At 56.6% G+C, this 22,073-nt stretch overlaps 2 long non-coding RNA genes across 6 annotated transcripts; one reads left to right on the top strand and one right to left on the bottom strand.

Annotated features, from left to right (window-relative positions):
- Positions 1–6,428: 6,428 nt before the first annotated feature.
- LOC124102428 (uncharacterized) lies at positions 6,429–15,675 on the bottom strand. Of its 5 annotated transcripts, none has more exons than XR_009228131.1 (5): positions 15,629–15,675; positions 10,914–10,996; positions 8,609–8,946; positions 6,711–7,186; positions 6,429–6,589 (listed from the first exon to the last, which is right to left on the bottom strand). It is a non-coding gene; the product is annotated as an uncharacterized LOC124102428 (long non-coding RNA). The 5 variants fall into 5 exon arrangements; XR_009228133.1 differs by having other exon boundaries at positions 9,667–10,996; positions 15,629–15,654; XR_009228132.1 differs by lacking the exon at positions 15,629–15,675 and having other exon boundaries at positions 6,711–6,895; positions 7,145–7,186; positions 10,914–12,026.
- LOC124102429 (uncharacterized) lies at positions 12,974–18,843 on the top strand. The gene is made up of 2 exons (XR_006854873.1): positions 12,974–13,459; positions 18,468–18,843. It is a non-coding gene; the product is annotated as an uncharacterized LOC124102429 (long non-coding RNA).
- Positions 18,844–22,073: the final 3,230 nt, after the last annotated feature.

The raw sequence follows: 22,073 nt of genomic DNA, 5'->3' as shown, positions 1-22,073 counted from the left end.
CCAAAGGCCTCGCACATGCTGGGCAAATACTCTGTCCTGGTGTGTCTGTGAGGTGTTCCCAAAGCTCCATAGTCACCATGAGCCGAGCACAGGGGTGCACACCTGTCATCCCAGCAGCTCTGGAGGCCGAGGCAGGAGGATCGCAGGTTGGAGGCCAGCCTCAGCCACATGGCCCTAAGCAAATTAGTGAGACCCTGTCTGTTGTGGTTAGGATGTGAGGTGTCCCCAGAGTCCCCGTGGGAGGTGACACAGGAAGGTCCAGAGGAGGACTGAGGGGGTGTGAGGTCTGAACCCCAGCAGTGAATGGCTCCCTGGGGGTCCCCTGGTGGCCCCTGGAGGCAGGTGGGGTGTGGTGGAGGAGGTGGCCCTGGGGCCATGGCTTGGGGTCCCTATTTGTCCCTGGAGAGTGGAGTCTCTGCCCCCTGGTCCCCATGGGAGCTGCTCCCTCCCCACACTCTTCCTCCATGATGTCCTGCCTCCCCTCGCCCAGGAGTGGAGCTGCCATCTGTGGACTGGGACCTGGGACACCCTGAGCCCCACGTCCACTGTCCCCGTCTGCAGTTGTGCTGGAGGGTCCTTGAGTCACAGCAGGAGAAAAGCTGACTTTGTCCCTAAGACTTAACTCCAGCCCAGTCCCCTCTCTCAGGATTTTTACCCCAGAGAAACAGACCCTCTGTCCACACAAAGGGTCACTCAGGGTTCACAGGGGTCATTCCTCACGGCCAAGAAATGGCCTGGACTCAGATGGACACAGGAGGAAGGATCGCAAAGTGGGACGCATTTATATAAATGTGACTTATCCAGAAAAAGTCACCATCAGAGCCACGTCCTAGACTCAGGGAAAGAGGCCACATTCCACAGAGCTGGGGCCGTGGGTGTCCTTGTGCAAGATGTTTGTGACCAGCCGCTCAGTGGTGACAAAGGTCAACTGCGGTTGACAGGACAGTGGTGACAGCTCCTGTGTACTGAAAAGTGCCACCTGGCTGGCCACTGTCAAAAGTCACTAAACTGTGAGACAGTTTGGATCCCAAGGCCTGTGTGTCGAAGGCTGGGTCACCAGCTCCGTGCTGCTGGACGTGGTGGGACCCTCAAGAGGTGTGGCCCCATAGGAGGCCTTCAGGTCACTGGGGTGGGCCCTTGAGGGGAGCTGGGGGACCGCAGCCCCCTGCCTTTCACTCTCCAGCAGTGAAGCAAGTGGATTTGCCCCTGCGTTTCCACCACGGTCACCTGCGAAAGCCCCAGAGCAATGGGGTCAATACACCTTGGACTGAGCTCAGGGCCCAGTGACACACACCTGTAATTCCAGTGGCTCAGGAGGCTGAGGCACGAGGATCCCAAGTTGGAGGCCAACCTCAGCCACTTAGTGAGGCCCTAAACAACTTATGGAGACCCTGTCTCTAAATAAAATATAAAAAGGGCTGGGGACGGGGCTCAGGGGTTAAACACCCCTTGGTTCAATCCACGCTATGAAAAGAGAAAAGTGGGGGGAATGTGTTACATACACACAATGGAGTATTATACAGCGATGAAAAAGAATGAAATCGTGTCATTTGTGGTAAAATGGGTGAAAGTGGAGATCACCATGAAAAGCAAAGAAAACCAGACTCAGAAAGAAAAAAGAGAAAGGGGACTTTCAGGGAGGGCGTCAGGGAAAGGAAAAGGGAGAAGCAGGGAGCAGGGATACGATCAGAGTCTGCAGGTACCTGTATTCCCTGTCACAGCGACTGCCTCATGTGTGCCATCTGCCCTAATCACCATGACACAGCCGTCCACACAGGGACTCTCCGTCTCTCCCCTCAAGGGGACTTCTTGGCACACCTGAGTCTTTGACAGCAGTGACTTTGTCGTCATTGGTCCCCCAGCCAGCTGCCCAGGTCCCCCCCCCCACGTCCCTCTACACGACTTTCCAGAGTCCTTCCTCTTAACTCCAGGTCACCTGCCACCTGGGGCCTCCTGGAAACGCCCGGGACACACCGCCCATGCGCGGTAGAGTATTTTCAAGCAAAACCCAGACGCGGGAACAGTCGTTCTGTAGACCTTTAGGGTGTACCCCGCCATGACGTCCCGGCCGCCATGACGTCCCGGCCGCCATGACGTCCCGGCCGCCATGACGTCCCGGCCGCCATGACGTCCCGGCCGCCATGACGTCCCGGCCGCCATGACGTCCCGGCCGCCATGACGTCCCGGCCGCCATGACGTCCCGGCCGCCATGACGTCCCGGCCGCCATGACGTCCCGGCCGCCATGACGTCCCGGCCGCCATGACGTCCCGGCCGCCATGACGTCCCGGCCGCCATGACGTCCCGGCCGCCATGACGTCCCGGCCGCCATGACGTCCCGGCCGCCATGACGTCCCGGCCGCCATGACGTCCCGGCCGCCATGACGTCCCGGCCGCCATGACGTCCCGGCCGCCATGACGTCCCGGCCGCCATGACGTCCCGGCCGCCATGACGTCCCGGCCGCCATGACGTCCCGGCCGCCATGACGTCCCGGCCGCCATGACGTCCCGGCCGCCATGACGTCCCGGCCGCCATGACGTCCCGGCCGCCATGACGTCCCGGCCGCCATGACGTCCCGGCCGCCATGACGTCCCGGCCGCCGTCCCCGTATCCCGGAAGTCCACTGGTGCTGGCCCCTTCATTGTCACACATGGCAGCTCCAGGCTTCCTCAGTGTCCCCTGCCCCAGTGGCTCAGCCCCCTCAGCCCCTGCACTGGTCTCGGGTCCAGTCAGGGTCGTGGTCACCTTCTGGGCTGCTGGCGGTGGCCCCTCTCAGGCTGGGGCAGGACTCTCCTCCTTTGGGGTGGGGCACTGTCCCCACGCCGCCTGTCTGGGCCGCTGCGGGCAGCTGGTCACTGATGTAGGGCACGGCCAGGGGCCAGCCAAGGGTCCCCAAGTCCCTCCGTGGAAGAGTCGCCCTGGAGAGCGGGGACCCGGGACGAGGGAGCCTGTCGGTCACTGAGACGTGACGTGTGTCACCGCAGTGCTACGTCGCCTGTCCTCACTGAGGGACTTGGGAGGGTCCAAGGCCCAGGCCCAGCCGTGGGCGGCCGCTGTGCCCGGGAGGAGGACATGGTCAGAGAGATGGCCAGGGACCGTCCGCACTGCGTGGGCCTCGTCCAGCACCTGGCCTCCAGCGGACGGAGGCCCTCGTCTCTGTGCAGGGTGCGGGTGACAGAAGGACCAGGCAGGGGCTGAGGAGGGACACCAGGGTGGCAGGTTCCAGCCCGGCTGGGCCCACAGTGGTCAAAGACCTGCAGGAAACTAGGAGCTGGGCATCAGGATCCTGGAGTCCCTGTGTCCCCAAGCCAGCTGCCTCGGGTCCCCAGCCACCTGCCCCAGGCCCCCCCAACCAGCTGCCCCAGGTCTCCAGCCACCTGCCCCCAGGTCCCCCCAACCAGCTGCCCCAGGTCCCCAGCCACCTGCCCCCAGGCCCCCCCAACCAGCTGCCCCAGGTCTCCAGCCACCTGCCCCCAGGTCCCCCCAACCAGCTGCCCCAGGTCCCCAGCCACCTGCCCCAGGTCCCCATGTCATTAGTCCCTGGTCCCCCCAGCCAGCTGCCCCCAGGTCCCCCCAACCAGCTGCCCCAGGTCCCCAGCCACCTGCCCCAGGTCCCCATGTCATTAGTCCCTGGTCCCCCCAGCCAGCAGCCCCAGGTCCCCGCAGCCACCTGCCCTGGGTCCCCCTCCCCAGCCAGCTGCCCCCAGTCCCCCCAGCCAGCTTCCCCAGGCCCCCCAGCCCACTGCCCCAGGTCCCCAGCCAGCTGCCCCTGGTCCCCCAAGGCACACGGAAGAATCACTAGGTCCCCACGGTTTCTAGGGGAACCTGGTTCCATCGTGGCCCCTGGCTCCCTGGGTTGGGGGTCTGCAGGCCCCGGTCTCCAGTCCTCTGCGGCCCCCAGTGGAGGGACGCACACCTGGGACAGTTCATCACTGATCAGGTTACGCCAGGCCCAGGGAAGCCACCCTCGGGGGGAAAGGCCTGTTGGTGGGACACAGAGCTTGGCCACCAGTGTGGGGACCTCCCAGGCACAGAGAGTGGGAGAAAGTTCTCGAACTTCCACCCACATTGAAACGAGCATCACCCGGAAGAGCAGGGTCCCCGGGCTCAAGGAGCGGCTGCAGCCCCGTTGTCCTCTCCTAGCACAGCCCTGGGCCCGAGCTGCGGAGGCCGTGGGTTTTTGTTTGGTTTTGTTTTCTTTGGTTTTGGGAATTGAATCCAGGGGCCCTCAACCCCTGAGGCCTGTCCCCAGCCCTTTTTTATTGTATTTAGAGACAGGGTCTCACTGAGTTGCTTAGGGCCTCGCTAAGTGGCTGAGGCTGGCCTCCACCTTGCGATCCTCCTGCCTCAGCCTCCTGAACTGCTGGGATGACAATTGGATGCCAACTTGGGAGGATCACAAGTTGGAGGCCAGCCTCAGCCATTTAGCGTGGCCCTAAGCACCTCAGCGAGACCCTGTCTCTAAATAAAATACAAAATAGGGCTGAGGACGGGGCTCAGGGGTTAAGCGCCTCTGGATTCAATTCCTGGTACCATTTTATTTTAAATAAATAAACATTAAATAAAAGAAGTGGTGTCCAGCATTTGCGTGGACTGTGGACAGCGGGCGTAGTGGCTGCAGAGACAAATTGTAGCTTCACTTAGGTCCTCACTCTCCAAGCTTAGGAAAATGTCACTCATGATGCAATAGATAATTAAACAATATATTGGCAGAGGGAAAAAACATAGTTCAAGACACTTGCCAAGCCGACATCAGGCACAAGAGGCCCTGAGGGCTGCCTGTCCCTCCTTAGGGGTCACCAGTCCAGATCTGCCTGTCCCTCCTGAGAGGTCACTGGTCCAGATCGGCCAGAGCACTGGAGCCTTGGAGGGCTGCGTCTTCTCAGCTGCTTTTGCGAGAGCTGAGGACACCCCTCATTTTCAGCTGACTTTGCTGTTGTTATTATTATTTTGCTTTGGTGCAAACTTGAGAGAATCTTCCTATCATAGCCCAATCAGAACCGGACTTCCTGCTCCATCTTTTTTTGGGGGGTGAGCGGGTACTGGGGATTGAACTCAGGGGCCCTTGATCCCTGAGCCCCGTTCCCAGCCCTATTTTGTATTTTATTGGGAGACAGGGTCTCCCTGAGTTGCTTAGGGCCTCACTTCTGCTGAGGCCGGCCTCCAACTTGCGATCCTCCCACCTCAGCCTCCTAAGCTCCTGCGAACACAGGCGTGCACCACCGCGCCCGGCTCCTACTTCATCATCGGATCCTAACCTCAGCACACACACAGTCAAGCGTGAACCGTGCAGAACGCTGTCAATCACTTGGCAGAAACACTCTGCCTGTTTGCAAATTCTTCTGGAGATTTCCCAATAGGCATCGTCTGCCAAAGCACTCATTTCAAAACCTCTCTGCGGCCTCCTGGGGGACAGTACCAGGAACTGGATGTTTCCAAGGAGTCCAGTTGTTGTTTTCAGATATTGGATTTTTTGCTGTTGTGGGGTAAAAAAGGGACCTTTTCCCACTTTATTTTACAAAGCACTGTTGCTGGTTGGCATCAGTGCAATCCATCCCTGGGCTCACAGGACGTGCGGTTGCCTCCCTCTGTTCTCTATGGTTCTAGAACACTCACTGCTCCTCTTTGAGGGAAGACTATACACTTCTGACCCGTGGACATGAGTTCTTGGCCAGTGATTTGGGGGGTTTCCTGCTGCATCTGGAGAAGGGAAGTGAGTTGTCCCTTCTAAGTAGAAGTCCTAGGGTCTGTTACTGTTTTAAAATCACCCTGCTGCTGGGGGCCGTGGCGCACACCTGTCATCCCAGTTGCTCGGGAGGCTGAGGCAGGAGGATCACAAGTTGGAGGCCAGCCTCATCCACTTAGCGAGGCCCTAAGCAACTCAACGAAACCCTGTCTCAAAATTTAAAATAAAAAGGGCTGGGGATGTGGCTCAGGGGTTAAGTGCCCCAGGGGTCAATGCCCAGCCATGTACACATATACAAAGGTACGCAAATAAATAAGTCTGGGAATTTAGCTTAGTTGTAAAGCATTTGCTTAGTATGTAGGAGGCTCTGGGTTTAATCCTCAGTACTGGGGGATGGAGGATGATAAGAGTCCACTTATTATAATTTTTGATTTAGCCTGGGGCACTTTACCACTGAGCAACATCCCCAGTCCTTTTTATTATTACTTTAAAAAATTTTTTATTTTGAGACAGGGTCTCACTCAGTGGCTGAGGCTGGCCTCCAACTTGCAATCCTCCTGCCTCAGCCTCCTGAGGCCCTGGGATCCCAGGTGAGCACCACGGGGGGCCCAGCTCAAGATTCCAATTTTGATAAGAAGGAGCAGCAGCGGGTAGCCAGGGAGGGGGCAAATGGTGTTGAAATATCACACGGCCCACTCATAAGTATGCACATTGCCCATGAATTTAAAATACAAATTAAAAAGTCAAGGGGACGCACTTTATTGTGACAAAATGTTTTTATTGCTGTGATCTGAAGCCCGATCTGCAATACCTCAGAGGCAGGACTGCAGCGTCGGGTGCAGAACTCCTTGGGTTGCATAAATCCTGGCCGGGTCTTAGCCCTGAAATAATTTTGTCATTGAGCCTGTTGACAGGGAGAAAAAAAAAAATCGAACACTTTGGCCACAGTTTCCTTACCACAAATCTCTGCCCTCCCAGCCTCATCCTTCCCAGGGTGTCGAAATCCCTGTCATTTATTTTCTCACCTCCAAGTCTGATGTTCAAGTCCCCCCAAAGGGCTCGCTGACAGCCTGGTCCTTGGGTCATGATTAAAGGCAGCGAGGACAGAGGCTTTTCCCCAAAGTGTCCAAGGACTGATTGGCCCCGTTGGAAGACGAGCTACTAGTTAAGGATGACAAGGGACATCTTGCCCCATGGAGCAGGGCGCCCCCTGCAGGCGGAGGGAGGTGAAGGGCAGCTGGTGGGGAATCAGCAGTTTTGGCCACCAGGGGGCGCCCAAGGCCCTCTGTCCAGGCCTGGTGCTGTCTCCCCTGGAAGCCAGTCTGAGGACCATCACCCCAAATTTGGCTTTGAACCCCAGCAGCACCGCCCACCAGCCAGAGTCCTGGGCCAGGGTGCTTGATCTCACTGTGCCCCCGCCCACTCTTCTCACCTGTCACATGCAGGTAACCGGATTTACCTGAGGTTTATATTTGTACAGGGCTCAGAATCAAACCAGGACCTTAAATGAGCCAAGCAAGGACTTATGTTTTTATTTTATTTTATCTTGGTACCAGGGAGTGAACTCAGGGGCCCTAGACCACCCAGCCCCGTCCCCAGCCCCGTTTTGCATTTTATTTAGAGACAGGGTCTCGCTGAGTTGCTCAGGGCCTTGCTCAGTGGCTGAGGCTGGCCTCCACCTTGCGATCCTCCTGCCTCAGCCTCCTGAGCTGCTGAGATGACAGGTGTGGCCACCGCGCCGGGCTCAAAGCAAGTTTTTTAAAAGTCATCTCTCTTTTTTTTTTTTTTTTAATTTTAACATTGGGATTTTAAAAAGTCAATTTAAAGAGACGGTTTCAGTCTCTGAAGCAAGGAACACACACCCACCCTGTCACCTCCCAAGTCTCTGTAGCTTCCCTCTGTTGCTTCTGGGGCCCCGCTGAGCACCCCCCGGCCAGCAGGCATGGGGTTCCCCGGTGGAGGGGCCCCTGAGCCGAGGGCAGGACGCTCAGAGCAGGACTTGGCAAGGCCGCCTGGTGTCATTCACGTGGTGGGAATGTCCTGCTGCCCTGGCTGTGGCCCTAGTGTGGCTCCCGGAGACTTGGGGTGGATCCGAGAAAGGGGGTGCCCTGAGCGGTCACCTCACCCGCCGGGGGGACCATAGACCGCGTGGGCAGAGCAGCTTTGGAGCTGTGGCCAGCAGGGCTTTGTCCACCATCAGGAGGAGCCCTCTCCAAGGAGATGGACCTTCCTGCCCAGGAGCCCCAGAGCCTAAAGGCGACAGGAGGGAGACGGCTTTGTGGCTTGGGATCTGCAGCTAGAGGGAGAGTGGAAGGGGACCCCTCTCCCCACGGTCACCTCCCCCAGTGCAAACTCTGTCCTTTCAAGCCTTGTGACATGTGATACACATCCAGGACGGTGGGGACCTTAAGAACATAGCTTGTTACTGAGTAGCATGGCACACACACGCCTGCCATCCCAGCGGCTCGGGAGGCTGAGGCAGGAGGATCGCAAGGTGGAGGCCAGCCTCAGCCACTGAGCAAGGCCGTGAGCAACTCAGCGAGACCCTGTCTCTAAATAAAAGATAAAAAGGGCTGGGGACGGGGCTCAGGGGTGAAGCACCCCTGGGTTCAATCCCCAGGACCAAAAAAAAAAAAAAGAATATAGTTGGTCAAGTTTGACAGGAACCCAGCCCAGGGAGAAATCAAACATCACTCTCTTGTCCTGCCTGTCCGGCTCCTTTCCTACTTGGGACATCTCCATGACAGTCAGTGTGCCAGCCTGTGGACTCTGTAGAAATAGAATCACACTTTTATATGGCTTCACTACTGGCAGGATGCAAAGCTGTTCACCATTGCAAGGAGAGACCCCCATGTCCCCCCCAGCAACCCCCAGGCTGGGAATGGAACCCACAGGTGTCTGCCACTGAGTCACACCCCCTGACCTTTTGATTTTGTTTTGAGATTGGGCCTTGCTAAGGGGTTGAGGCCGGCCTCCAACTTGCAATCCTCCTGCCTCAGCCTCCAGAGCCACTGGGATGACAGGCGTGTGCCACTGCGTCCAGCTGAAAAACAATATGCACTCACAGTGGGTCCCTCTGAGAGGACCCACTTTGTCCCTTGAGGGTGTCCCCTTTCCCTTTTGCCATCCCTCGAGAGACTCATGCCTGTTCCTCTGAGTGACGGTCTGAGGTCTTTCTGACTTGATTGCAAGAATCGGGGTTCAAAGGGGGGGTCTTCATGCTGCCTCAGTTTCCCAGATGACCCAGGCTCTGCAGCGGGACTGTGGGGTGGTCAGAAGGAAGAAAATTAAATAAGACCAAGTCCACCAGGCAGGGCAGCAGGCTCCTCGTCCCAAGGACTTGGGAGGCTGAGGCAGGAGGATCTCAAGTTCCAGGACAGTCTGGGTGACAGAGCAAGACCCCTCCCCTATTTTTTAAAAAAGTCCAACTGGAAAAGGAGTGTGCACACGCCCCCCCCCCCACACACACACACAGAGTTGAATGGACCATGTTAAAAAGAATTGAAGGAAGCAAGTAAAAACCTCAGTTCTAAACTTCAGAAAAAAAAAATAAGGAACAGGAAACCGGTTTAAAAAAAAAGAGAGAAAGAGGAAATGATTGAAATACAAAATAAAAATAGAAATCAGAAGAAAAGACAGACCTAGGAGACAGAAAAAGAATCATAGATAAGATCTAAACACACATGAGTGGCACAAAGATTGGAATCTAGAAGAAATGAGTGATTCTCTAGGAAATTAGGAATGATCAAACTTAAGCCAAAAGAAGTGGATTTTTTTTTTTTTTTGGTACTAGGGATTGAACCTAGGGGCACTTGACCCCTGAGCCCCGTCCCCAGCCCTATTTTGCATTTTATTTAGAGACAGGGTCTCCCTGAGTTGCTCAGGGCCTCACTGAGTTTTTGAGGCTGGCCTCTAACTGGCGATCCTCCTGCCTCAGCCTCCTGAGCCACTGGGATGCCCGGCCGTCTGCTGTGCCCTTACAGAACTGGCACACAGTAGGTTTGGTGACCCGATATCGCCTTGACCATGTGAGGAACGTGTTGCGCTATGATGTCCCGGCAGCTGTGACAAGAGGAATTTCCCGCTGTTGTCCACGGGCAACGGTGCTGTGGCGAGGTCATGACCAGGTGTCCTCTTCTCCCTTCGGCTAAGGACCTTCCAAGCCGAAAGAATCTTCAGCATAACCTCAGGTGGCCGTGTCACTCGTGTCTTCCAGCCTCCTCTCCCGAGAGGAGAAGGGCTTTCTCCAGGACAGGTCCCAAGTCCTGCTGCTGCCTTGGGGGCTCTCCTGGGGACCCTGGACACGGGCCACCTGACCTTCCCAAGATCTGGCCAGCAGGGGGCAGGGGAGGGCTGCCGAGGACCCTGCACCTGGTCTGCTGGGGGCCTCTGCAGGGGCCCTGTCCCCAGGACCCAGGCCAGCGTCCAAAGTCCCAGGGAGGAGAGACTTCAGCCAATCCCCCTGCAGCGCGCAATGCGCCCCCTCACTGGTCGCCTGCGCCCTTGGGCAGGTTCCTGAGCTCAGCCTCGGTTTCAGGAGCCCGTGGCATGAGCCATGCCTATTTTTACCCACCAGAGTCAGCCTCAGGGTGACAGCAGCGACCTGGAACAGAGACCTACTATGGACCTGGCAGTGCCAGGTTTCCACGGGGCCCTTGCCGGGAGCCAAGGCTGAGCGCTTAGCCAGGGCTGCGTCCTCCTCCGCGGCCCTCCCCTGCAACCTCGGAGACCCCAGAGACCCCTGAGCCTCATCCCCAGCCCTTTTTTATATTTTATTTAGAGACAGGGTCTCCCTGAGTTGCTTAGGGCCTCGCTGTTGCTGAGGCTGGCCTCCAACTTGCAATCCTCCTGCCTCAGCCTCCCAAGCTGCTGGGATGACAGGTGTGTGCTGCCCACCTTCTGCCGGCTTCTTGAGTAACTGTCCTCTGGGAAGTTGCAGCAGGAGATGTGTGAAGAAGCCTCCTAGTTCCTTTCAGCACTGAGCATGTGGCCACTGTGTCCCCCCTCCATCCCCCACTCCCGTCTGACCCCTCTAGGTCCCCCCTGTTTGGAAAGTGTCCTTTTGGGGAAGGAAATGGAAAGACGTCCTTGCACAATTCCTCTAGCGGGGGATTAGCTCTCGGGACCCCTGAGCTGAACACCAGAAATCCAGGACTCCCTCAGGGGCAGAGGTGACCCAGGGTTGCTTGGGGGTACCTTGGGGGCTGCAGGAGTCCACACAGACCCACCTTAGAAGTAAAACCTGGTGGGGCTCGGGCTGGGGCTCAGTGGCAGAGCATCTGCCTCGCATGTGGGAGGCACTGGGTTCAATCTTCAGCACCACATAGAAATAAATGAATAAAAATATTGTGTCCATCTACAACTTAACAAAATTAAAAAAAAAAAAGTGAAACCCAGGATATAAGTTAGAGGCTTTCTTTAAAATCTAAACATAGCTGAGCATGGAAGTGCACACCTGTCATTCCAGTGGGTGGGGAGGCTGAGGCAGGAGGATCGCAAGTTGGAGGCCAGCCTCGGCAGCTTAGTGAGGCCCTGGGAAACTCAGTGAGACCCTGTCTCTAAATAAAATATCAAAAGGGCTGGGGACGGGGCTCAGGGGTTAAGCACCCTTGGGCTCCATCCCTGGCACCTAAAATAAAATAATATTCCCGAGTGGATCCATGAATGGGTGGGTGGGCGGGTGAATGAAAGGGTTGGCAGGAGGCTCGCTTTACCCGGATCCCTTCAGGGATCATGGTGTCCAGAGGGAGCCAGCAGTGGGGGAGGTGCGGAGCTGGCTTGGCCATGGGGCTGGCCAGTGGCCATCCTCAGCCAGGAGCTGGGCAGACCCAAGAGCCCTGTGGGAAGTCCAGTCCCTGTGGCCTCGCCTGCGAGTCTAAGGAGGGAGCCGAGCTGTCCCCCAGCACCTTCAACAGCTGCCCCCTGCAGGGGGCTCAGTCCTGAGTGTCCAGGTGGGACCCTGGGTGACCTGGTTAGAGAGCAGCAGTGTCCCCCAGGACACTAGGGCCTGGCACTCTGTATTTAGGGCCTCAGGCAGGGATCCACCTGGTCACTAAGGGGATGAGACTACTCGGGAGCCTCTTCTGGGCAAATGTGGCTGTGTTCTTGCTGTGTCCCTTTGACGTGGGGGACAGAGTGCTGTGCTTTACGTGTACACCACTTTATTACACGTGTGCGAGCGTGTGGCTGCGTGTGCGAACTCTCTGTATGAAACTGATCCTGAAAACCAGGTGCACACACACACATGCCACTGTGGGCTTGTCAGGGACAGACAGACGAGGATGGTGGGGACAGGAAGGCCCAGAGTGCTGACCCCCACAGACTGTCTTTGCCAAGAAGCCACTTACCTGAGCCCTGCCTGGCCTCAGTGGACAGAAAATGTCACTTTCCTCAGCAAACTGCCTGCCCACTACATGAGCAATGCTGGCCCCAAGTGACGTGGGTAAGAGGGACCCGAGCTAGGTGTGGTGTGGCTCACGACTGTCATCCCAGCGGCTCAGGAGGCTGAGGCAGGAGGATCGCAGGTTGGAGGCCAGCCTCTGTAATTTAGTGAGGCCCTAAGCCACTCAGGGAGACCCAGTCTCTAAATAAAATATATAAAGGGCTGGGGACGGGGCTCAGGGGTTAAGAGAACCATCGGCCTGGACCAAGGTGACCTAGAGTAGTCATGCAGTGGGGACCTGAAACCGGCTGTCACCCTGCTGTCCATCAAAAGTCAAGAGGTGGACCTGGGTGGGACTCTCTGGAGACTTCTCCAGGACCCCCAATAACACTGGGGAGCAGGAGAGGCCCCTGGTCCCAGTCCTCTCTGAAGGGACCCACTCTGTCCCCTGAGAGTGTCCTCTTTCCCCTTCCTGTCCCTTCAAGAGACTCCTGCCTGCTATCCTGAGTGACAGGGTCTGAAATCTTTCCGACTCGGTGGCAAGAACTGGGGTTCGAAGGGGGGGAGTCTTCCCCCGCCCTGGTTTCCCAGAAGCCCCAGCTCCTCTGTGTGACAGGGTGCCTCTGTCCACTGCCAGCATTTCTGTGCACACGACCAAGGACAGCACAGGGACCCTGGGGGCACAGCCTGCTGCAAGTCCCTGGGCCAGTCCCCAGAGCCCAGGTGTGACTGCGCTCCCTGCGTCCTGGCTCCCTCCCCCAGGTGCCCGCCCTCTGAATCTCCAGCCCTGTCCCTGTCCCCAGCACAGGGCCAGGCGGGCCTGCGGGGGCGCTCGGGATCCCAGGCTGCAGGGCGGAGGGTGGGGAGGTTGGGGACTGCATTCCTGCGCAGAGGCTGGAATTCCTGCATTCCATGCATGACACTGGGCCAGGCGGGGAGGAGGGACAGAGCCAGAGTTGGTGACTGAAGGGGGGGACCGAAGAAGAAAGGCTGGCCTGCAGCTTGGGGCCGTCTCCGGTCCTGCGCGCCCTGGCCGCCCTGGCGCAGACCCAGGGGCTGAAATGTCAGGAGCACGTGAGCCGCTTACCGAGCAGCCTGGCCCAGGCGGCCACCAGAGCCCGCCCAGAGGGAGGGTGGCCTGCTGGGGGGGGACTCAGGAGCCCAGAGGAGTCCCGGCTCCCTGCAGGTCTGTGGCTGCGCTGGGCCAGAGGTCCTGGGGCACAGGCCCAGGGGGCCAGGAAGAGGAAGGGGCCAGGTCCCCAGGGCGCAGGAGAGGGGTGAAGTCCTGGGCCCACGGGTCCCCTGCAGTTCATCACCCCCACTTTACAGATGGGGCGACTGAGACTCGGGCAGCCAGTGGGGACAAGGTAACGAGTCCTGTCCCCGTTCATGGTAAGTCCCAAGGTGACAGAGCTGGGGTCTTCTGGGAAACTGTGGCAGCATGAAGACCCCCCCCCCCCACTTCAAACCCCAAGTCTTACCATCGAGTCAGAAAGACCTGTCACTCAGAGGAGTAGGCAGGAGTCTCTTGAGGGACAGGAAAAGGCAAGGGGACACTCTCAGGGGACAGAGTGGGACCGCTCAGAGAGGAGAGGGACCAGGGGCCTCTCCTGCTCCCCAGTGTTATTGGGGGTCCCAGAGAAGTTTCCAGAGAGTCGCGCCCAGGCCCACTTCTTGGCTTTGACGGACAGCGGGGTGACATCAGACGGTCAGGTCCCCACTGCCGTGGCAGCTCTGGTCACACTTTATGGTCAGGAGGAGCCACCTTCTCTCCCAGAGTTGCAGGACCTGGTCACAGAAGTGTCCCCTTCAGGGTGACCCGGTCCCTCTTACCCAGGTCACTTGGGTCTGCATTGCTCCCACAGTGAGCAGGCCGTTTGCTGAGGACAGTGACACCCCCTGTCACTGAGGCCAGGCAGGGCTCAGGTAAGTGGCCTCTTGGTAAAGAAAGCCAGAGGGGGTCAGCACAGAGGGCTCAGTTTCTAGTTATTCTCTTAGCCTCGTGTCCCCTCCATCCTCATCTGTCTGTCCCCTGACACCATCACCATGACAACTCCCGCCACAGAGGACTTATCACCATGACAACCTTCGCCAGAGTTTCAAACTTTCAAGTGACCAGTGGGGGTAAAGTGGGCGGTATTCTAATTAGGTTTTCTAAAGTAACCAATGGAGGGAAATATTCTAATCAGGCATCATAAGGTAGCCAATGGGGGGAAATATTCTAATCAGGGATCATCAAGTAACCACTGGAGGGAAATATTCTAATCAGGCATCATAAGGTAACCAATGGGTGGAAATATTCTAATCAGGCATCATAAGGTAACCAATGGGTGGAAATATTCTAATCAGGCATCATAAGGTAACCAATGGGTGGAAATATTCTAATCAGGCATCATAAGTAACCAATGGGAGCAAAAGGGGACGGGTCTTCACTCAGGTCCTTACAGGGAAGAGAAGGACCCACTTTCAGGATAGAGGACACTGCTTTCCAGCCTCCCTCTGTCTTTCTGTCTCCCTGTCCATCTGTCTGTCTGTCCGTCTGTGTGTTTGTCTCTCTGTCCGTCTGTCTGTCTCTATCTCTGTTGGTCTCTCTTTCCGTCTGTCCATGTGTCTCTCTGTCCTTCTGTCTCTCTCTCTGTCCGTTTCTCTCTCTGTCCGTCTGTCCATCCCCACCTCCTGCTCGGCACCCCCCCTCTGCCTAACAGTCCCTTGGGCCACCAGGAGCAGGACGTGGCTGGACACCCCAGCCATCTCCTCGTCACCCTCGCGGTGCCCACGTCTCCCTGCACTCAGGACGTCCTGCTCCAGAGTCCCCGGGTCCCCTTCCCTCTCTCCCCGCACTAGGGGCACCGTCCCCGTGATTCCGAGGGGCTCTCTCCTCCCGGCTGAGCTGTCCCAGCTGCGCCAGGCCCGGGGCTGGGCAAGCCGTGGAGGTGACCCAGGCTGGGGTAGCTCTGAGCGTGGCATGAGGGGACCTGGCCCACCAAGGGTGGCAGCCATGGGGGGGTGGGCAGAGCTGGCTCAGTGGGATGGAGGCCGGGGGCGGAGGTCTCTCTGAGAGGCACAGCCACGTGCCGGGGATAGTGATGTCAGGTTCCAGCACTGGTCAGGGACCACAGCAAGAAGATGACTTCACTCCAGGTCCCGTTGTCCCCATCAGGGCTAGGGTCTAAGGGGATGCAGCCTTCTGCATAGCTGTGACAAGCTGGGCCGTCCCACAGAGGGAAGAGCAAGGAGCAGGCTGGGGTGGGAGTGGCCTGGGTGGGCGGCGGGGCAGCTGGTAGCAGAACTGCATGGGTGGGTTGCAGAAGCCCCCCTCAAAAGCTGGGCGCCCAAGCCTGTCATTTCAGCAGCCCAGGAGGCTGAGGCAGGAGGATCACAAGTGGGAGGCCAGCCTCAGCAAGGCCTGCAAAGCCCTAAGCAACTCAGGGAGACCATGTCTCTAAATAAAATATAAAAAGGGCTGGGGACGGGGCTCAGTGGTCAAGGGCCCCTGAGTTCAATCCCTGGTACCCCCATATCCCCCCCAAAAAGGAGAAGAAAAGTCAGAGACATCCTCACCCTCCTGCGGCAGCTCGGAGCAGAGGCTGGCCTGCCGTAGGAGTTTGCTCAACCACTAGTTAATATCCACCTCCCAGATTAACCTGCGGATCACAGAATAGATGCTTAAAGGTTTGTTCATTAATGGAAGAAGGTTCTAGAATAGGCTGTTGGGTCAACCCAGCATTGAGCCTCAACGTCAGTTCGGGCTGGGAAGCCACTGAAATTTGTCCCAGCTGGTCAGGGTCCCTGTTTTAGCCACGCAGGGGGCACACCCTTTCCTTTCTGTCAGCAGGGGTGCTTAACCCCTGAGCCCCTTCCCCAGCCCTTTTTATTTTTTATTTAGAGACAGGGTCTCGCTGAGTTGCTTAGGGTCTCGCTGAGTTGCTGAGACTGGCCTCCAACTTGCAGTCCTCCTGCCTCAGCCTCCTGAGCTGCTGGGATGACAGGCATGTGCCCCTGCGCTCAGCTCTCAGCAGTTTGGACACTGAGTGGTTCTTCAAGGGGTCCACGGTGCTAGCAGCCCCAAGACCCCGCCAAGGGGTCTTCAAAGGTATAATACCAAGATGTGCCTCCTTTTCTGACTCCCCTTGTTGCCTGAGGGTACGGCAGCCCGTCAGGGTTTAGGAGTGATGATGCCCCAGTTCTGACAGCGGGTGGGATATGTGCGCTTTAAAATCTGTTTTGCCAAGCACCCTGGCGCACACCTGTCATCCCAGCTACTTGGGAGGCTGAGGCAGGAGGATCGCAAGTTGGAGGCCAGCCTCTCCAACTTAGCAAGACCCTGAGCCACTCAGGGAGACCCCTGTCTGAAAATAAAATAGAAAGTGGGCCTGGGTTCAGTCTCCGGTACCACACACACACTCACACTCACACACATCCACACTCACACTCACACATCCACACTCATGGTGAGGGTCACACGCACGTGAGCTCTTTGCTGCGTGCAGACCGTCCCCTGCCAGGCTGCCAGCTCCCCTGCCCTGGACTCGTCCACCCCGAGGTGCCCACGGGTTCCGAGGACTCTTAGCAGCTATTCAAAGTCCAGCAAACAAGAACAAACCCGGCTCTGGCAAGATCCCCAGGCGGGCGGCCGGCCAGCTCCCTGAGCCCAGATTTTCCTACATGTCCAAGGTGTGAGAAAAGTAACACACTTGTTGTTGATCTGGTTGGAAAGGGGCCTGGGTGTTCAAAAACCACTGTGTTTTTTTTTTTTTTTGAACGGGGTGGCGAAGTACATTCTGTGATTCTTGACCAAAATACCAAGCTGACGTCAAACACACTCCTTGATGGGAAGAAAATATTTTGTTTGGAAATGGATCCCTGGATACTCACATGGAGGGTAAAAGGGACTCTTCCCTGAGCTGAGGCAGGAAGGACCCGTGGGCAGGGTCCCCCTGTTCCCCACTCCCTCCCACCCCCAGTGGGCTGTTGTCACAAAAGGGTACAGAAATAAAACCCATTCAGCATTCAATCAGAGATGAGAAATTCTGCGAATGAACTGGGAAGAACTAAGGAAACACACTGGACCTCAAATAGAAGATTGGAAAAAAAACACAAAACCCTACAAATTCTTTAGTAAATGGAGAGGTATACCAGAGCTCAGAATAGAAAGGCAGAATCTTGCAAAAAAATGTCCTGTCTCTAGCAAGAAATATTTGTCGCTGGGTGTGGTGGCCCACGCACGACTGTCCTCTCAGCAGCTCGGGAGGCTGAGGTAGGAGGATTGCAAATGGGAGGCCAGCCTCAGCTATTCAGCGAGGCCCTGAGCAACTCAGGGAGACCCTGTCTCTAAATAAAATACAAAATAGGCCTGGGGATGGGGCTCAGGGGTCGAGGGCTACTGAGTTTAGTCCCTGGTACCAAAAATAAAAAAAAGAAAGAAATATTTGAAAAGAAAATCAAAGGGCTTGGAATGGGATCTGCCTTATCAGAGATTACAGCTATAATCTGTCAAACACTGACTTCCTCATGAGAGACCAGAATAGAAGGGAAAAGAAATCTGCGTGTCCACCTGAAGTTACATAAACAGTTCATATGTGAAAAGATGATCTCTCCACTCAGTGGGGGAAACAGACTTTATTTTCCCTGCCCAATAAACTATTTGGACAAATGGCCACCCCCTTGAAATGAAATAAAGTGAGTGTCTTGTCCCTCCTTCTGCATGGATTAGAGATTCAAAGGTAACAGGAAACCGTAAAAATCTTAGAGGCATATTTCTGAGAATATTTATGTAATCTTGTGGTCAATGGAGAACTTATTAGGCATGAAACTAAAAGCCAAAACAGTAAGGGAAAAGTGCCAGGCTCGGGGGGCACGTGCCTGTTAGCCCAGCAACTCGGGAGGCTGAGGCAGGAGGATTGCGAGTTCAAAGCCAGCCTCAGCCAAAGTGAGGCCCTGAGCTACTCAGGGAGACCCTGTCTAAATAAAATGCGAAATAGGGCTGGGGACGGGGCTCAGGGGTCGAGGGCCCCCGAGTTCAATCCCTGGTACCATAAAAAAAAAAAGGTAAGTGAATTTGACCAGAAAAATTAAAAATGGACTCCTGTTCTGCCTGCAGCTCCTCTGCCTTCTCATGAGCCTGGGGAAAGATAAAACAGACTGTGTTCATCCGGGTACTTCATGCTCATCTAATGTCTGTGGGGAAAAAATGTCTCCTGCCTTAATGAAGTTTGCTGTTGTTTGACTCTAAATGTCCCTCTGAGGTGCCAGATTTGGTCCTTACTTTGGTGCTATGGAAAATCGGTGGGCCCTTTAAGAGGTGGGGCCTAAGGGGAGGTTTTTAGATCATTGGGGGGCATGCCCTTGAGGAGGACTGTGTCCTTCCACCCCTTCCTCACTCTCTTCCCTTCCTGGCCAGGGAATGAATGGTCTGCTCCACCAAGTCCTCCCGCCCTGCTGGGCTGCCTCACCCAACGCAGCAGGGCCAGCCCATCATGGAGACCAAGTGAACCTTTCTTCTCTTTACAAGCTGATGTTCCTAGCCATGTGTTACAGCAACGGAAAACCGACGAACAGAGCAGCCCAGCTGGCACGACCCCTGAGCTGGGGTCTTCTGGAATCTTCATGGGCACCGAAGTCGGTCCTTCTTCCTGTACACTCCCCTCACCTTTATGATTTTTCCGTCACCCCGGGCTACTTCCTTTCGTTTGTACCCATTGTGCAATTAAATCATAAACCATCACAAATAAGTAATAATAATAATAAAGGCCAAATCATAAATTACCACACATAAATGTGCAATCGCACCTTGAGGCCAGTTCCTGATTATAGTCTTCTGTGTCGTTTAAGGTCTATCAGAAAAAAATATTGATTTTCCATTGATGGCAGAGATAGTGCTTTCCTCCTAGCTGTGCTTTGGGACCCAGAGGGGTGACGGGCAAGGTTAAGCACACAGAATGCAGGTGGCACGCGCTCACGGGGCGCTTGTGACCTTGACAAGGGAGGTGGCGGAAAATGGGGACGGTGAAGGCAGGGGACTTCATGATGGGGCTAGGAGCCAGCAGAGTGGGCCCAGGAGGAGGTCTAGTCAGAAATGGGGACGCTGGAGCTCACGGGGCCACTGGCCACGCCCCCCACTCTGTCCCCCATCAGGCGGGCTTGTAGAGGACACCTTGCTCTCGAGGGTGTGTCTGAGTGAATTCATAATGAGCAGGACACAGAAAGGCGCCCGGCACTCCGTGGACATCAGCGTCCATTCCACGGGCTCCCCTGCAGACCGTCCAGTGTGAGGCCACAGCAAGGCCACATAAGGGCGAGTCGGACATCAGCTCAGAGGGTTCCAGACAGGAGGATGTCCCCCGAGAGAGAGAGAGAAGCCTAGAAACAGACTCCAAACTTTTCTGTCCTCAGCAGCCTCTACCCATTGATCTCCAGCCTCCCTCCTTCCTCCTACTCTTCCCTTGTTACTCACTAAGTGGCTGAGGCTGGCCTCCAACTTGCGATCCTCCTGCCTCAGCCTCCCTTGGAGCTGCTGGGACTCTGGGCTTTGCCTTTTCCCCATCTTGAGTGACTTGGCTCCCTGACACTTCTTTACAAAGTGATTCATTGCTTTCAGGTTTTCAGATGCATTAAGGATTCTTTACTGTTTTTTTTTTTCCCACATTTAAATCGTGTCCTGATTTCTTTGGCTTATTTCCAGTGGCTTCCGTTCCCCTTCCCTGAGGCCCTGGCATCTACCACTGTGGCTCGGGGAGTCACCCGGGGGACTGGGGCTGGTGGCACGGGACGGACACAGACCCCTGGGTCTCCAGTCGGAGGGGGCTGTGGCCCTGGCTGGCTGTGGGTCCCTGAGCCTCTACCTCTCTGGAGAGCCTCTATTCCCTTCTGTATGGGAGGCAGAGCCTCGGATCGGCTGCCCCCGGGGCCGGCTCCCTCCATTGTGCCCGGGGTTGGCTGGGGATCCCAGGCCTGGGGCAGACAGAAGGCTTTTGAGTCAGGCTGGCAGGGCTGAGTCCTGGGCGACCGGAGCTTCGAGGAGAGAATGCTTTGATGGGACCCACCCTTCCCAGGGCCAGGCTCAGCCTGTCATCCATCAGGGACTGTGCTCTGGTGGGACAGGCCAAGTCTTGCCAGCAAGTCACTGTATGGCCTCCTCCTGCCCCTGGAGGCGCCCCTCGCAGGAGCCCACGGGGGTGACAGGAACAAGGGGGCCCCCTGGTCCACGGCCAAGGCCAGCTCAGCCTGCTCCCACCTCGGCCTCCACCACCAGGAGGGCCCTGGGAACCAGCTGCAGGGGAACTCACGGGCCACCCAAGAGACTCAGTTCCCCAGAAGCAGAACGAGCCCCCAAAGCTCAAATCCTGTCCCAAGTGGCTCCCTGGGGACCCCGCACGCCCACGGAAATGACCTCAGAAGTAACCACGCACAGAGCTGTCTCTGTTCCTGTCCCCGGCCTGGGACCCTGCCCACTGCTACCTGGGCCTGCTTCTTACCCAACCACTGGGCCCCTCATTCCCGCCTCAGACGTCCCAGGACATGGAGCAGATGATCCGTTGGCCAGCCAAGTCCAAAGTCCACTCAGGGGCTCGCTGTCCCTTCCTCCCTGAGAATGCTTGTTGCGGGTCTTTGCTCTCACATTCAGCCTCTCATTAACAGGTGGCAATAATTCCGCTACGGCTGGGTGAGGTGTGCACACCTGTGATCCCAGCAGCTCGGCGGAGGCTGAGGCAGGAGGATCGCAAGTTGGAGGCCAGCCTCAGCCACTTAGTAAGGCCCTAAGCAACTCAGGGAGACCCTGTCTCTAAATAAAATATAAAATAGGGCTGGGGACGAGGCTCAGGGGTTGAGTCACCCCTGGGTTCAATCCCCAGTATCAAAAATAAATTATCATCGTGAATCGTTGACCACTGTGTGTGTCCCTGCATTCCCTGGGGCCAGAACCCATGAGGGTCACTTCGGATTGACACACACTGCCCCTGGCCTTCCTCCCACACGGAGCTCATTATTTATTTATTTTTGGTTAGTGAGGCCCTAAGAACTCAGGATCTCTCTGAGTTGCTTAGGGCCTTGCTAAGTTGCTGAGGCTGGCCTCCAACTTGCAATCCTCCTGCCTCGGCCTCCCGAGCCGCTGGGAGGACAGGTGTGGGCGGCTGTGCCCGGCTTGCCATGGATTTTGATACCCAGGTGCGCTTTCTTGTGCCTCTCATTCTTTCCACCTCTATTCGGTGGAGCGTGTGGGGAGAAGGTAGCACGCCAGTCAGCAGAACCGGGGACAGGAGAGAGAGCAAGGTACAAAGGGTGCCCAGGTCACTTTTTAACCCACTACCTTTCTCTGCCCATGGATTGACCCTTAGTTGCCTTTGACCTTGCTGGCTCAGGCCCATTGATGCTGCTGAGATCAGCAGCCAGGCCTGGGCCTCGCAGGGTCTCCACTGAGGCCTCTCCAGACAGAAAGACCTGGCTCCTTTTTAAAAATTTGGGTCCCAGGGATGGAACCCAGGGGTCTAACCACAGAGCCCAGTCCCCAGCCCCTTTTTATATTTTATTCAGAGACAGGGTCTCGCTGAGTTGCTCAGGGCCTCACTTTGGCTGAGGCTGGCTTTGAACTTGTGATCCTCCTGCCTCAGCCTCCTGATCTGCGGGGTTGACAGGCGTGGGCCACTGCACACCACACCCAGCCAGTCTGTCCTTATGCCTAACTTCCAGCTGTACTTCCTGTCTGGGTGAACCTGGGTGGACCTTCATCATCCTGGGGCAGACAGAGCAGTGGCCAGGGTAGCAGGAGGGCCTGGGCTGACTCCCTGGTTCTTCTCTTCCTGAGCACCCTAATCCTGGGTGGGTCCCTTCCCCTCTCTGCATGCCTCAGTTTCCATAGCTGTAAAATCCCAGAATCAGGGAGATGGGCAAGATGGCAGCAAAGAGGCACCCTGCATGGCTGCGTGCCCAGGTCAGCAACTGGGAAAATGCTCAATTTCAACAGCAGGGGGCAGCCACCAGGTTGGAGCTAGAGATGGGTGACAATGGT

This window comes from Marmota monax, unplaced genomic scaffold, assembly GCF_021218885.2.
Source record: "Marmota monax isolate L192 unplaced genomic scaffold, Marmota_monax_Labrador192_F-V1.1 WCK01_AAM20220418_F8-fsc00370, whole genome shotgun sequence".
NCBI classification, from domain to species: domain Eukaryota; kingdom Metazoa; phylum Chordata; class Mammalia; order Rodentia; family Sciuridae; genus Marmota; species Marmota monax.
This window is presented reverse-complemented; position numbering and strand designations above follow the sequence as displayed.